General features: G+C 42.9%; 1 protein-coding gene across 4 annotated transcripts in view; it reads right to left on the bottom strand.

Annotated features, from left to right (window-relative positions):
- Positions 1-15,913, bottom strand: part of LOC119964457 (elongation of very long chain fatty acids protein 1-like) — a 91,568-nt gene extending 75,655 nt beyond the window's left edge. Inside the window, exon 1 of one of the 4 annotated variants that reach the window (XM_038793964.1) lies at positions 15,756-15,913. The gene's annotated coding sequence lies outside the window, so the exon portion shown is untranslated. Of the gene's footprint in view, positions 1-14,718; positions 14,864-15,755 lie in introns of those variants that run through there. The other 3 variants (XM_038793965.1, XM_038793967.1, XM_038793962.1) reach the window with 3 other exon arrangements.
- Between the last annotated feature and the right edge of the window lie 1,340 nt (positions 15,914-17,253).

Raw genomic sequence — 17,253 nt, 5'->3', positions numbered from 1 at the left:
ACGAGTAAAACAAAATGGCAAAGCTTAATGAAACTAAATGCCAAAACGGGGTTGATACCATCACTTAAGCAGACAGGCTCTCGGCACAAGGTGTGCAGTTGGATAACAAAAAAGTTAAGTCATTCTGATGATGCCACTTCCCACAGACAAAAAAGGGCGTCTTGCGCATCCTAGGGCTGATCAACTTCATGGGCAAGCTTCGGCAGGTATGCGCAGATTTAAAAAGGCCCTGGTTTTGAAAAATTACATGATTGCGTATGTGCTGCCGATGTTTCTGGTCAAGACCGACCACAGGCCACTTGTATCCATTGTGCAAAAGAATTTGTGCCAAATTTCCCAGAGAATACAGCGTCTAATGATGAAGCTCAGTGCTACAACTTTGACCTGATCGATACGCCAGACAAGGGTTCCTGCTCGGGGTACTAAAATGTGCGCTCAAAAATCGAGTGAGGCAAATGGCCTTCTGCAACACCACAGGATTGTGATTCCTTATTCTTTGAGGCCACACATGCTCAAAAAGCTTCATGAAGGGCACCTGGGCATGAGAAATGCAAGCACAGGGATACCATCTATTGACCAGGCATCACCCAAGACATTGCTGGCATGGTCAACCACAGTGACAGTCAGAAATTCCACTGCAGGAAAGCAAAGAGACGATGCACGTAGGTGAAAATATCGCAATCCGTGGCAGAAAGTGGGCATGGAACTGTCCCACTTCAATGTGAGAGGCTAGCTCTCAAACTATCCAGAGATTGCACAGTTGGCAAACTCCATTTGCTTGGTTTCACACGCGATCTTTGCCCGGCATGGTATACAAAGAATTATGTCGGACAATGGGCCTGGATTCAAAAAACATGAATTGGGCTGAATTTACCCGTCACTATGACTTCAGGCACAACCTCTAGTCCTCTAGATCCTCAATCGAATTGGAAGGCAGAAAATAGTGTGCACATAGCCAAGAGGACATCTATTTGCGCTAAGCTATCAGTGTCAATGGACTGTCGCCGGCACAGCTGCTCATGAATAGACAGCTACTGACGACCCTACCTTCCATGGTAACTCCCCCTATAAATAGACAATTGAAGCGAAGCTCCAGCCACTCCATCCAAGGATAACCTCAGACTGGAGAATGCCAATGATGGTGAAGACTGGCAAAGGTTTTGCAACAGGCAGGTCCACGCATTTCTGGTTCTTACTGAGGATGGTACAGTCTTGCGAAGGAACCAAAGAGCGCTCTTAAAAGTACAACGGCCTTTCATGCAGAGTCCAGCAGAGGAACTGGTGTGTAATCCCAAACCCAAAGAGAACACAGACCACCCAACAGAGCCAACGATCAGAGAAACCGATGCAGGAATGCCAGTGGCAAATGAGGGTGGTACATGATCACCGATTCAGCCATCACTCAGGAGATTGACCAGACAGCATCGCAAGCCTGACAGACTTGAACTTGTAATCAATTATGTACAGTGTGTTCAAGGTTATCAGGCATATCAGCTTGTTTTAAAAAGTCCCACTTGTACTTGGACCAGAGACACCAAACAGTTGGTTGTAAAACTTGGGAGAGGATAGTCTCACTTAGTTCCAGTAGAATTCATTGTAGTTATTATAGATTTCATAGAATTTTCATAGAATTTACAGTGCAGGAGGCCATTCAGCCCATCGAGTCTTGGAAAGAGCACCCTACCCAAGGTCAACACCTCCACCCTATCCCCATAACCCAGTAACCCCACCCAACACCAAGGGCAATTTATCATGGCCAATCCACCTAACCTGCACATCTTTGGACTGTGGGAGGAAACCGGAGGAAACCCACGCACACACGGGTAGGATGTGCAGACTCCGCACAGACAGTGACCCAAGCCGGAATTGAACCTGGGACCCTGGAGCTGTGAAGCGATTGTGCTATCCACAATGCTACCGTGCTATTGTCTGTAGTTTTCTGTTAGCTATCTTTCCACGTGTTTGTTAATAAATCATCTTTCCAGTTAAACAACTATATGTTGTGTATCTAATTACAATGGCCATATCACAGAACACAACAAACTACATCCGGACAGGAAACATACAGTATGTAAACATTGTCCTGTTCCAAAGCTACATTACATCATTTAAAGAAAATACAAAGTCTGTTCCAATGTCCAAAATGATTTTTAAAAGTTCACAAAAGAAAAATAAAGTATCATAAAAAAGTCACAATACTGCAGATGCTGAAGCAGAAAACACTAAACTGAAAAAGCAGGCCTGACAACAAATTTAGTTTGACAAATTATAGCACATAATACCAAATCCCCCATAATATTGTTAGCACCTGGTGAAGCAGGTGATATGGGAAAAGTTAATAAACTGGTGAACCATGGAATTCCTTGGGTGGATGTATTAATCCAGGTGGCACAAAGCAGATTTATTCCAAATTCAAAAGTAAAGCTGCATCGGTGGCACATATGTCCCTGCTCCAGAACACCCGGTCCGTGTCTGGAACAACATTTAAAGGACTTAGTAACAAGTCCTCGTTGGGCAGGCCTCCATCCATTACCATGGGAACCTGGACTCCACGAGCCCCACAAGGATGGCTGAGTGATTCCCTATGGTCCTGGAGGGTCATCACAGGGTGGTATTAATTAGCAAGAGGGCAATGTTAGAATTGAGAGAAACAATACCAGGCTTTACCCAGTACTACCACACAGGGAAATAGAAAGTAGGCCATCTTTCAAACAACAAAAGGGCAAAGAATGGCTCAAAAAGTACCACATGACACGTAATGCCTGCTCGGAATAATGCCTGCTCTGAAAAGCACATCGACTGAAGATCCGAAAGAACTGCAGAAGCAATTTTAGCTGCATCTTAGTCACAAGCTAAAAGCCTAGAGCAATCACACCACAAGGATCTTTGTTTCTTTTATTTGATGAGAGTTCCTAACATCCTGCTGCTAGTTTCAGTCATGAGAAATTAGACCCAAGCTGCAGGTGGAATGAGGGCAAAGAGTGTGGAAACTCAAGCTCTTTTCCAGGGTACCTTGGCACAATGCACTAGTCAAACCATCTCAAATGGTGCAATACCAGAACTTCCATTTCCAAAATCAGGCAATGAGATGGAATTGTTTATTTCCACACAACTTTGTTCCAGTTGGCCCAGGGGAAGTTTTGATAGATGAGAAAACAAAAGTTGCCAACCCTCTAGGATTAATAGTCTACTCATGAGGCCATTGTAGAGAAGAACATTTCAGTTTACCTGCTCCATACAATTATTTGAAAGTCTTAACATTTTATTACTTAAAGTGCATGCCAATGGGCATCTACTTCTGTATCTGCAAATATTTCTTTAGCGTTTTTTTTTTAAAAACAGGCATCTGTTTTCCTGCAACAATTAGGCCATTGTGTTCTGATGGATGAGAATCAAGCATGCCCAGTCTACATCGTCAAGTAAACCTGGTCAGACACTACCATGCAAAATGCCATTCCTAAGAGGGGGTTCTCCCATTTACAGACTCACCATGAATGCCACTAATCTTATTTTCATGGTGCAATTCACATATGTACATCTAAACTGGAACAGGGAGCGGTTGGGATGGGGGGGTGGAAGGTGGAAGGAGGGAAATAATCAGATGGCTCCTCACCACGGACAATGGGTCAGATCAGATGGCTTTCGCCGATGCTTCATTGTTCTATGAAGTCTTGCGATAGTACAAAACTGGGTTATGATTAGTCAGCTCAAGAGTAAATCAAGCAACCACATTGTATTGGTCTACTCAAGAACACCAAGTAATGGCCAATATTCCTCTCAATTGACGACATTTGCTCAGTTGCTCATTTACAAATAGTGGGCACTTGCAGATAAAATGTTGAATCAGTTATGAATTATTGGAATGTGATAAATTGCTATCTTATTCTTGCAACTGTGAAACCTAGAGGTTCTGGAGTTTCTTTTTATAATTGCCAGCTTTACATTATGAAATGAAAGCACCTTCAGCACTCTCACGAGAAGACTGAACTATGATGTGTTGTGTTTGGAAGAGGTAAAGTTATTAGCCAATCTGTTGAGCTTAAAAAGGTACAGGCTGCTGTAATCTTGCATAGTATCCAGGCTAGGCCCCAATGCACTGTTTCAGTACTCACTTCGCTCTCTCTCTCAAGACATTACCTGGAATAGAGTACACAGTTTTGGTCTGCTCACCAGAGTGTACAGATTCAGTACTGACACCTGGAATGAGAATCTCTCTGCCATAGGGGAATCCCAATAGTCTAGGCTCACATTCCCTGGAGTTTAGACAAACAAATAATCTAAGTGAAACAAAAGTCTTCTTACAGGATTCCATGGGATAGATGCTCGGAGGATGTTTATTCTGGCTGGGACTGCAGCTGCAGAGAAAGCTGTAGGTGCTTAGTCATGAGACAGATTAGCATTTCCCCAACATTCCTGTGCACTCATTCTCAAGTGGACCGATATCAGTGGAGTAAATTTGCCACTTTATTTTGGAAGCAATTATCTTGTGCTAGATCAGTGCTATCACAGCTACCACCAAGTTGTTATTACTTCTCAAAACAGTCTCTGCAACTTATTCCTCCAAGGTGATAGCAGGCTTGGCATTTTTTGGGAATAACTACCATCTTGTGGTTAACAGCATGTAAAGGAAGCATAGTGCCACAGTGGTGAGCACTGCTGCCTCACAGTACTGAGGACCCGGGTCACTGTCCCTGTAGAGTTTGCACATTCGCCCCGTGTTTGCATGGATCTCACCCCCACAACCGAAAGAGATGTGCAAGCTAGGTGGATTGATTATGCTAAATTGCCCCTTGGAAAAAAAAATTGGATATTTTTAATGTACCAGCCATGTGGAGCAGATTACATCAATTGGAACAGATCTAGGAAAGATGGTATTTCCCTGAAGATTATTCATTGGTCAATGAATAATCAAGCAATTTAGGGGTATTTTTCCTAATGCCAGACTATCTCCTATGAATTGGTTAAACATCATTTCAAACCAGGGTTATGGCACTGGATCAATGTCCAGTCGAGGAAAGACGAATGCTGGTTCATCTATGATTTGCAGCAGGTGTGCAGATAATGGGAGGGCAAGATTCTGGCGTCAGTGTGGAGATTAGAAGCTATCAAAATAAAGAAAGAGGAAAGGAAAAACCATCTGTGCCAACTACACTGGGACAGGGAGGGTAGGATCTTCGGGAAACTGAATTGTGCTCAGTGCACTGGGGAGGACAGAAAGCATATGGAAGTAATTGGGAAAGAGGCGCGCATGGAACAGACTGGTGATATTAAGCAGCTTAAGAGGGGAAGGAGGTTAGTTATGGGACAGTAGACAGAGAAGACATGGGTGTGGAAAACATTAATTTGAGTTGCAAGTGGATAAATCACATTGCTCTTTAAAAATAGGAAACGGTTAAAATAGAACTTCATGCGAACACAGCACAAGCGGTTTGCTGCTGCCGACATCATAGTCTGCAAGCTCAATTAGTTAATTGAAAGTCTCAGGTCTCTGATCACAAATCTTGTGATTTGTGTTGTAACGTTGCCAAGGTTTCCACGGGTTCAGTAGAAGACTACAGATGACTCAAAACACTTCAGTACATATCCGGTCACCTCCCCTCAAAGCAAAACTGAATCCAGGCTGGGTTACAACTAAATGCGGAAATAAGTTTTTACACATGTAAAGCCAGAGTTAGGATCTACAATGCAGGAGGCTGCCTTCATATTACCTCACTGCACATTCCAAAGACAAGGTACAGACTTTCCAAAACTCAGCATCACTACCAATATCAAAAAAAAAATCAGTGTTCATCATGCAGCACAGACCTTTTGTAGTGATAATCTTTTTCCTTTCAACCCTTCACCATGTCAGAGTGAACAAAAAAAGGTTTGTGCACTACTGTAGTAATAATTCCCTCACCCTTTGAGAGACTTGCCTCCTCACCCTGCCCCATAACAAAATTACACAAGTCATGCTTCAGTGAATAATTGAGGATTTTACAGGAGCACATTTACACCTCCTGTAGCTCCATCTCCCATTACCATCTGTCACTTTACATGCCTGCCTCCCACCCCATTTTGTTCTATATTCCCCTCCCTGTGTTGGCTAAAAGAAAAGTTTCAGTGCTGGCAAAAAGTCAGCCCACTGAAATATTAAGTGTTTCTCTCCACAGATGCTGCTGGATTTGTTGAGCACTTCCAGCAGTGTTCAGCCTTTAGCAATTCTTACTGTTTGCCAACCTCTAGGATGCACATCAACTAGAAACAGCTCAAATAAATTTACAATGCAAAAGAATTAGAATGGAGCAGACTTGAAAATGTCGAATGGTCATGATCCACACAAACATTATACCCTCAAAACATGCACTGTCAGTGTGCTTCTGTATCGCAATAAGACCAACAGCCTTAGAATATATACACTGAAGCAAGAATGGAGTTGGCATGTTTTCGAAAAGCCCCGTTCCCCCTTAAAGCTAAGAAGGCTGTGCTTCAAAAGCATACTACCGCAATGTTGAGTTAGTGAATGGGCAGGCAATATGCTGCGAGGATTGTTTTCCTATTGCACATCACTCCCAACTTGGGAGGGGGGGGGGGGGGGGGGAGAGATCTCCTTGGGATTGCACATCACTCCCAACTTTGATTGGGGGGGGGGGGGGGGGGGGGGTCCCCTTGGGCCTCAACTACATTTAGGAATTTGTTAACAAGAGGGGGGGAAAATTATAGATCACATTCTGCACTGGCCACCCACTCCCAGTCGAGTAGTTAAAAGCCAGTTTTAAATTAGTGATTTAAAAGAGCCACATGTTAATGATCAGAATTAAATATCCTTCATTCAACTCTTCAAAGAGAGTTCACCTCAACAACTGAAACCCAGTCAGTCATTTACAATTTAACTACCATCACCACCCTTCCTCACTGCAACAGTCAGTTTAATTGGTGCCGCACTTCCCCACGTTCAGGCTCAAAAAGCTACTACAGTTGGGAGGGATGTAGAAGAACATTTTTTTAAAAATTTTTAATGAGACCACAGAACAAAATAAAGACTTCCATGACTCAAAAAACAAAATGCATATGTGGAGTGGAAGTAGGATTTGGGCCACCGCTGTGATTCCAACTGGAGCACAGCCAGCTGACATCTTCCTCCAATCAGGTGAATGAATGGAAGGCACTGGAGATTTATAGGTACCCAGAAGATGACTCTTGGGCGAAAGAGAGAAACTGTTATTTCAGCACCATTTGAGGTTTCTGGTGCCATTAGCCATCATTTCCAGAGTCACAGTCTAACAAAATGTCAACTGGAGTTGGCTCAGGGAAGCGCTGGGTTTGAAGTTCTCATTATAAAATCTTTCATCAGACCCTGCTGCCCTGTCATTAACATCTGTGGAGAGATCAATTTTACCAGATACCCTTACTGTTGCTCCAGCCATAGGACCTAGTTAATGTCCAATCCGCAAGAGGAGCTGCGATAAAGGGCGTTTTTTAAAAAAAAATTTGACTGCAAATTGAATACTGGAATAAACCACAACTAAATTTAAGGACACAGACTAGCAACTATCAAACCAAAGTTCCTGTTGAAGTATCTGAGAATTTTGCAGCACAGAAGGCTACTTGGATCATGCAGCAAGTTGCTTTTTGAGCCTCTGCCATTTCCTTGGCCACTCCTCAATATTTAAGTAGCATGCCATTCCCACAAGTTTGATTTGCATTATATCCTTACTGATATTAGACCTTCGTTATTCCAATTATACAACCTCTTCTTTCCCACTTCATCCAATAGCAAAACAATGAAAACAATTTTCTTCTTCACCTCCAATGAGCTCCATTGTATGTTTAGACATTTGTCATTTCCTTTCCAAGTGCCCCAGCAGTCTTTCTTCATTACCTTGCTGGTTTTACCGATTGTGTTTCCTATTTACATTTGTACTCATCTTGGCTTTAAAATCAAGCAGAGAATTGGTCTTATACCTCCCAAGCATTATTTTAATTGCCCCTTCATCCAAGGAATTCTAGCATTGCTGCAAAACAGGGACCTACTTCCGAGGATTTAATACAAGACACCATATCCTTCTAACTTCAGTAATTTAGTTTAAAGAGATATCATCTATGCTTAATGAACGGCTCACCTTCATGAGCAGAGGAGATAGCAAGAGAGGATACCACCACAACGAGCTCCAGTAGTAAGCCACAAATTTGCATACAAATGAATACAGAAGCCAATGTTTAATAGCCAAAGCCACCAATTTGTGGTTTTCAAAAGATAAACATTTGTGGATTATTCTTAATTAAACATCCCATCGCAAAAAGTGTAATTTGCTATTCACGAGACCAGTGGGCCTCAAATTGATAAGACAATTCAGTCTTCAGTCGCCAAAGTCCTATGTTGTAAAAATTGAATTTCAGTCACAGGGAACAGTGATCTCATTGTAACATTCCAACAGAGACGCCTAGTCAACTGTGGGATGCTAAATGATTTTTCTTCTGCCTATTATATTTGATTATTATAAAAAAAGATTAGTATAATTATATAAGGCATGCTGGAAGTTGCCTTAGAAGAAAAAAAGGAAACATTTGCAATAGCACCCTTCATATTCAGGCCATTGCAAAGCACTTCACATCCAGTCAGTTTATCACAACAGCCAATTAACAAAATACTAGAACAGCAATGACCACAAAAGATGGACTTCGTAAAACACCACCTCAAAATCAGTCAATGAGGAATTGGACTAGTAATCCAGAGATCCAGGTTCAAATCCCACCATTTGAATTCCATGGTGGGTGGGTGGGGGAGAAAAGGAGGAGAGAAACACAGCTAGGCTGGTCCAACTGTTGTTGGTTCAAGATCCATTCAACTTGTGCATTAAGAACAGGACAAAACTTTAAGTTTTAACTTAAGTGCATTAAGTTAACACAGTGCAATAATGGAGTTCCGAGTTATTATTGAGCATTTACTTTCTATGTCCAACGTAGCAAAGGAAGTTGCCTCATGAGCCCATTCCTCCACTCAATTCACATATGATAATGATTTTTGCTAGCCAATTAATGATCTCTCAATTATCATGGCTAAAATTTATACTGTACTCTCTATCCCTAGACTCAAGTCAGCAGAAGTTCCACAGGGAATGTCTCATGAGTTTCCTCGGTCTAACACAAGTTAAGGAGCATTGCAGTACTGAGGCCAATACACACTTAGGGTAAGGGCCAAGTTTCGGGCCAAAGGTTGGTCACTGGTACTTACAGACGTGATCATGTCAGGGTTTATATAGCTGTAGCATAAAACTGTATTGAGCGGACTACATGCAAAAGCCAGGACTCCATTAACCTCAAATTAATATTTTCAATAACTGTTCATGTGTACCTGGGCCATCACCCACCCCCTGTCTCGCTCGGCTTCCACAGTTTTAGATAAACATTTAGAAATGCCCCAGAAAGGGCAGCACGGTGGCCTAGTGGTTAGCACAACCGCCTCACGGCGCTGAGGTCCCAGGTTCGATCCCGGCTCTGGGTCACTGTCCGTGTGGAGTTTGCACGTTCTCCCCGTGTCTGCATGGGTTTCGCCCCCACAACCCAAAAATGTGCAGAGTAGGTGGATTGACCATGCTAAATTGCCCCTTAATTGGAAAAAATAATTGGCTAATCTAAATTTTAAAAAAAGAAATGCCCCAGAGTAATCTCATTTGCCCAAGTCAAAAATCTAAATTTTCCACTTCTATCGATATGGCTTACAATACTAACCAACAATGATAGCATGGTCATGTCCAAAGTAGTCACAAGTATTGCAAGTGGTAGAGGCCCCAGTACAGTACCTTGTGGAAGTCAATTAGATTACCCTGCCACTTATTCTACTCGTCACCTGCCACTCAAGAAAGCCAATTTCCCAAATAGGGTCAATTACATGGGTTTTAGCAGTTTTTTTTATGGAAGGACTTTTTATTGTTTTCTGGAAAGCCATGGACTAGTTTCACTACTCGAAATTTTATTAAAAATGTGACAAATTAGGGATAGTCAAGCAGACTTTGTATTAAAAATTTATTCCAGCTCTCTTGGTAATTGTCTTTTGAATGAGATGTAAACTGAAGCTTCTTCTGCCCTCTTGCAAGATCCGATGGCACTTTGAGTTGGTTATTTCTATTTCACAACATTTCAAAAAGTGCTTTGCATTGTTCAAAGGTATGATCATCCAAGTGATAAATATTGGCAAGGCCATCAAAACTCCCCAAATCTTCTTTAAATAGGCAATGGGCTTTTTCCTTAAATAAATAAAATGCTCATCGTCTTTTATCTGAAAGACAGTAGGTCCAACAACAGCATGAAAATACATTTTAAGAGCTCCCAAGCTACAAACAGATTAGCATGCATTTAAAAGGTGGTGCCAAAAGAGATTGGCAAGTTGCTTGTGTGTTTTGTAAAGGTGGAGAGACTGGTTCTCGATAATGGTGACTCCAGGATGTTGATGGAGCATTCAAATGTTAATATAGTGGTTGCCCAAAGATTGTTGCTCATGCTGCATGCAGGCAAGAACTTCATATCTGAGGATTTGCAAATGGAACTTGACACTGCACAGTAAGCATCCCCTATTCAGACCTCATGATTAGGGAAGATTGTTGATGATCCAGAAGATGGTGGAGCCTAGGATTGTTCCCAGGAAACCATGCAGCAATTACATGCGGCTGAAAAACAACTTTCTTTTGCTGGAGTTCCTTAATACCACTCGTCATTCACCATCCCCTGGAGTTCAGCTCTTTTATTTTGGTCCATGTTTAGCCAAGGCTGTAATTCTCAAGTTAGTGGTTCTGGTGGAACCCAAATGAGTACCAATGAGCAAATTATTGCCAAGTACATGCTGCTCAACATTGTCTATGACCCCTGCTGTTGGGAATACACTTAAGCAGGTAATTAAATTTGTCCTTTTCTGTGCACATGATATACTGGGAAATATTTTCACTTAGTTGGGTGGATGCCAAGTTGTAGCTGTACTGAGGGGCAGTGTAGTGGCACAATGTTTAGCACTGCGGACCTAGGTTCAATCCCAGCCCACTGACCGTGTGGAGTTTGCACATTCTCCATGTGTGTGGGTCTCACCCCCACAACACAAAAAGGTGCGTAGGGTAGGTGGATTGGCCATGCTAAATTGGAGGGAAATACATTTTTTTTTTAAAAACACACATGGTACAGAAGCCAGACTGGGTATGTCACACCAATGAACTAGATGGATTTTCAAACAAATCAACACGGCTGTCATGGTCACCATTACTGAAACTAGCTTTCAATTGAAGAAATTCCACCAGCTGCCATGGAACTTAGAACCCACATTCCCCAGAGGATCAGCCTGGGCTTCTGAATTACTAGTCCAGTCACATTACCACCATCACCTCCCATTAAACCCGAATCTTCAGAACTACAGGCAGGATGTTGTGGGAGCCCTTAACTCTATCCATGCACTTGGTCATTTGGTATCACGAGGCAGAAGACAGGCTTCTGTGAAATAGTAAATTGGATAAAGACAGACTTCTGCGGGCAGCACGGTGGTGCAGTGGTCAGTACTGCTGCCTCACGGCGCCGAGGTCCCAGGTTCAATCCCAGCTCTGGGTCACTGTCAGTCAGTGTGGAGTTTGCACACTCTCCCAGTGTTTGCGTGGGTTTCACCCCCACAACCCAAAGATGTGCAGGCTAGGTGGATTGGCCATGCTAAATTGCCCCTTATTGGAAAAAATTAATGGGCACTCTAAAAAAAACTTTTTAAAAGATCCTGTGAGATCAGGAGTCAGGGTTGGATCATCCACTAACACTTTAGGCCAAAAATGGTTTAAAATTGCTTCAGCCTAGTCATTGGCACTGATGTGCTGTACTCGAACATCATTCAAGATGTTTGTAGACAACCTCCTCTCGTTATTGGCTAAAATTATTCACAACTATTCACAACCGGATGCGGTACGACTGCAGAGCTGAGATCAGATTGTTGAATGCAGGATTACTCAGCGCGTATTGTACGCTACTTGCAGTAGCGTTCAGGGTGGCATCCTACAACTCATTCAACCAAGTTTGGTGGCAATGATAGAGAGACGCCATGTCATAGGTTTAGAGTGTATGGTGAAATGCAACTTTGCTGCTGTGAATGATAATCAGGGCCTTATGGGAGCATGGTTGGCAGGAAGGTTTTTTTGCCCATGTTTGACCTGACTGGAGACTCCATGGGGACCAATTTCTGAGACTCCATGGGGACCAACTTCCTCATGATTGCACCACCTCTAGTGAGTCTGTGCCGTGAGTGGGTTAGAACATGCCCAGGAATGTTGGCTGAAAAGTACAATTTTGCAAGTGTACTGCTGGTTGGAGTTATAAATTTGGGATGGGAGGAGTTTTTTTTATTACCAGCTGATGTAGGTAAAGTCACAGACTAAGGAAGTACAGCACGTGGCCAATGTGTCTGCGTAGGCTATTTCAAAAGAAAAGTCTCATTCTCCGGCTCCTTCCACAAATAGTGAGGAAAAAAAGAACTGCAATTTTATTTTGAATCTATATCCATCATCTAAATCAGGCAGTGCAAATTTCAAATCCTAAATCACTGATACATGAAAATACAAATTAGCATTGTTAGGCCATGTGGCCCTTTGAGCCTGGTCCACCATTTTCTCAATTCTCCATAACCTTTGATCCACTTAACTATTCAAATGACCCTGTCTCCACAAACTGTTAAATAAGATTCCTTACTTAAACTGTGTCCCCTAGTTCCAAGTCTCCCACAATGGGTGACGTCCCTTCCACTGTCAGTCCCCTCAGGGTCTTGTATTCAATATCACCTCTCATTCTGCTAACTCATGAATACAGGCCTATCCTTTCCTCATGGGGTATTATCTCCCACACACCCACCCCAGAAATCAGCAAGAGAACCATCCTCTAGCACAGTGGTTAATAATAATAATAATCTTTATTGTCACAAGTAGGTTTACAGAAGTCAATGCGAGAAGCTCCTAGTCATCACATTCTGAAACCTGTTCTGTACACAGGGAGAATTCAGAATGTCCAAATTATCCAACAGCACATCTTTTATGGGAGGAAACTGGAGCATCTGAAGGAAGCCCACAAAAGTTATACAAGTAGAATGTGCAGACTCTACATAGACAGTGACCCAAACCGAAAGTCACGCTTGTTAGGTGAATTGGACATTCTGAATTCTCCTTCAGTATACCAGGACAGACACTGAAGTGTGGTGACATTGTGACATGGGGATTTTCACAGTAACTTCAATGTAGTGTTAATGTAAGCCTACTTGTGATGATAAAGGATCTTTATCTTTACATGCAGGCCAGACCAGGTTAAGGACAGCTGATTTCCTTCCCCAAAAGGACACTAGTGAACCAAATGGGTTCTTACGACAATCGACAACAGTTTCATGGTCATTAGACTTCAGATTTTTATGGAATTCAAATTTTCCACCATCTGCCGCGGCGGGATTCGAACCCAGGTCCCGAGAGCATTACCCTAGGTTTCTGGTTTACTCTCCCAATGACAATACCACCCCAATCTGTTACAACCACCACACAATCTTATCCAACATTCCTCAATGTTGTTTTCTTCTTATCACCATACAGTACACATCGCTTTTAGGTCAACAATATCAAGCAACATCAAGCAACATGGTGATTTCTATGTTCAAAGCACAAGGGGAGAGAAAGAACAGGCAGATATACTTCCATTACTGAAGATAGTAGTATTGATGCAAACAAGTGCGTGCGCACTGGACATAAAAATTAAACACCGAAAATCTAAAATTGAAAAGCCCATTCTCTCACACCCCAAAACTGGTGTCCAATGATCTGGGGAACTCTAGTCAATCGTGTCAAGACAATTCAAAAGTGAACTTTTAAAGAGACGATTAGAAAATTGATTGGTGATCAAACTCCCAAGCAGGTTTTAAGACTGGGCGAACATTCTTAACCTCATGGGATGTGCACAGAGAACTGGGTTGCAAGCTCTCCAAAAGCTGTCATTGTAAACATTTCTCCCAGAGCAGGAATTTCTTGCCTCACAAGACCCACCGCTATTTCCAAACCAGTTTGGAGGACAGCCCTGCCCGGCCAATCCCTCGCCCGAGGATCAGTGTTTTAATCACCTTCGCCGCATATAGCAAAAGGGTGGTGCTTTGAAATGAATGAGTGTCTCCAACACACACAAAAGTGTAGTTGGGATATCAGGGAACGGAAATAAAAACAGATGAATTTTGCTTTTTTTTAAAAAATATTTTGAGCTATTGTGGGAGACCTCTTTACAATTGTTGGGGAAAAGCCTAATACTTCCAAAAGCGACACAGAGGAACAACAATTAAATAAAGACACAGAACCGCATGGAAGCCGAAACCCAAGTTACAAGGACTTAGGACAAGTTTTTGAGTTGCACTCGCGTCAAAAAAAATAGGATTAGGTGCTTGATGGCCGGCACAGACACGATGGGCCGAAATACCCCTTTTGTGCTGTAAAAAAAACTGAGCAAAAAAGAGGGGGGGGGGGGGGAATACGAGATTAGGTTTTAAAACGCGCCACTTTTTTGCTCATGGGGCCGATCAGATAATCAGGGAAAGCGGCCGGTTTCCCCACTCTGCAGACTCCGAACCGAAAGCTCAGTCCCATTAGACACCCCCCCCCCCCCCCATGGCGGGAGGCGGGGGGAACCAGAGTCTAACTGAGGGGGAAGGGGAGGGGAAAAGGAGAAAGACACTCGGCCCCGGCTGTAGAATCAACTCACCGGGAGCTCCCGCACTCGCCGCAGTTTCGGGATAAAAGGAAGAAAAGCCAAAGTTTAACTTGTCTCGCCCAACCCTTCGATCAGCTGATGGAGCGACAGCCCCTGAGCTCAGCGCAGGGAGCAGCCGGTTGGATGAAGAGAGATGAGATCAGTCAGGGTTTGTGGGTGGGAGTGATGGCAATCTGAACATTCATTTGTTAACGGGGGGAGGGAGAAAACACTTCCAAAAAAAAAGCAGCGTGTAAATTGACAACTTGTGACAGACATGAGGGAGGAAGAGAAATAGAGGTGGGGGGAAGGACGGAGAGCTCCCTCTCGGTCTGTCAGAGAGAGAGAAAGCTCAATATTAAAGCAGAAGTTTCTAACAGCGCCTGACATTCCAAGACCCTCACTGATCTTTAGTCGACGAAAGCATGTAGCTTCCTTCAAATTCACAGTATAGGCGCTTTTAGTGGGTGGGGGTGCACGGTGTATTTATTAACTTCATTGCAGTGTTAATGTAAGCCTGCTTGCGACACTCAAAAGATTAAATAAAACCAAGCGACTCGAGTACGGAAATGATTCAGCTAAAATTTTTTAAAACGGGTTGCTTCGAGGTGGTTATTGCTAACTTTTTATAACACAGAACTCTGCAGTCCCAGCGACAAGGGTGTGTGTGTGGAAGAGCTCTCACACTTGAAGTAATAAACGAAGGCGATGGGTGAACAAAGATCATTAAGTAGCACCGAAATGCCAAACTATCTAATTAGCAACAGTTTGTGTCGTGCAAGTATTGTCACAATCACTCTTCAACACAGATATTAGATTCCAGCAAAAAAAAAACACCAAATGTTTGGCTGAACATAATTTGGGTTTGGTCAACACTGCTTTTCCTGTTTAATTTCCATAAATCTCCCAACTGGCACTTGAGACCAGTCAAAATCGTTAATAATTGTGACATCTTGAAATCTGGCCCAGTTAAATACCATTAAAAATAAAACTTCAACCCCACAAGAAAGCCATAAAACAATTAAACTACTATGAAGAAAATAGCTTACTTTCACTCCTTTGCCTTTACATCCATGGAAGACACTTACTTGAAGAGATGTACTCCTGTGTCAGTAGGAACAAAACCTCTGCTAGAGCTTCAATTACTGGATGTTCATTCTTCGGCACAGATCTGCTGCTATCTTGGCAGCCTTTTACCTTTGGTTTCACCAATCACCTCTGCGGAAATTCTAACAGCCAGCCCAGCCCTGCATTCTTTTTGTTCTTGGGACGTAGGCGTCGCTGGCTAGGGCATGCATTTGTTGCCCAACTCTAATTGTCCCTGAGAAGGTGGTGGTGAGCTTCCTTCTTGAATCACCACACTCTATCTGGTGGAGGTATAACCACAATGCTGTTAGTGAGGGAGTTCCAGGATTTTGAACCAGCAACAGTGTAGGAACAGTGATATATTTCCAAGTCAGGATGGTGTGTGGCTTGGAGGGGAACTTCCAGGTGGTGGTGTTCACATGCATCTGCTGCCCTGGTCCTTCTAGATAGCAGAGGGCACAGTTTTGGATGGTACTGTTGATAGACCCTCGGTGAGTTGCTGTAGTGCATCTTGTAGATGGTTCAGACTGCAGTCACTGCGCACCAGTGGTAAAGGGATTGAATGTTTAAGGGGTGAATGTTTAAGGTGGTGGACGTGGTGTCGATCAAGCGTGCTACTTTTTCTTGGATGGTGTCAAGTTTCTTGCGTGTTTTTCAGTGGTTGGTTACCGTCGATTGTTATGGGGGGGTCGGGCGGGGGTGGGTTCTGCGTTTGGGTAGGATTTGTTTTTGTATTGATGGGGTTGTGTTTTTTCTTTTGTATGGTGAAGATGGTGAAAATTTGTCGAATAGAAATACTTTTTAAAAATAAAATTCTTGAGTGTTGGAGCTGGTTAGAGCACCGAGACAAGGGGTTGGGTTTTTTCTTTTGTATGGTGGAAATTTGTCGAATAGAAATACTTTTTTTTTAAGTTTCTTGAGTGTTGGAGCTGGTTAGAGCATCTAGACAAGTGGAGATTATTGTGCATGATGGACAGTCTTTGGGAAGTTATGAAGTGAGTTATTCACTTATTGTCCACTTATTATGAAGTGAGTTATTCACTTCACAAGTCTCTTGACCTACTCTTGTAGCCTCACAGTTTGCTCGGCTGGTCCAGTTAAGTTTCTGATCAAAGTAACCACTATCTGTTGATGATATGGAGGTTCAACAATAACAATGCTGTTTAATATCCAGGGGAGATGGTTAGATTCATCCTTGATAGAGATGGTTATTGACTGGCAATTATGTGACACAAATATTGTTTGCCACTTATCTGCCCACGGCTCACTGTTGTCCAGGTCTTGCTGCATGCAGACATGGACTGCATCAGTGTCTGAGTTGTGAATGGTACTGAACACATCGCAATCATCATTGCACATCCCTACTTCTGACCGCTTGTGGGGGAGGGGTGGGGGCAGGTCATTATTTGTGGGCAGCACGGTAGCATGGTGGTTAGCATAAATGCTTCACAGCTCCAGGGT

The sequence above is a fragment of the Scyliorhinus canicula genome, chromosome 4 (assembly GCF_902713615.1).
Source record: "Scyliorhinus canicula chromosome 4, sScyCan1.1, whole genome shotgun sequence".
Classification (NCBI taxonomy): domain Eukaryota; kingdom Metazoa; phylum Chordata; class Chondrichthyes; order Carcharhiniformes; family Scyliorhinidae; genus Scyliorhinus; species Scyliorhinus canicula.
This window is presented reverse-complemented; position numbering and strand designations above follow the sequence as displayed.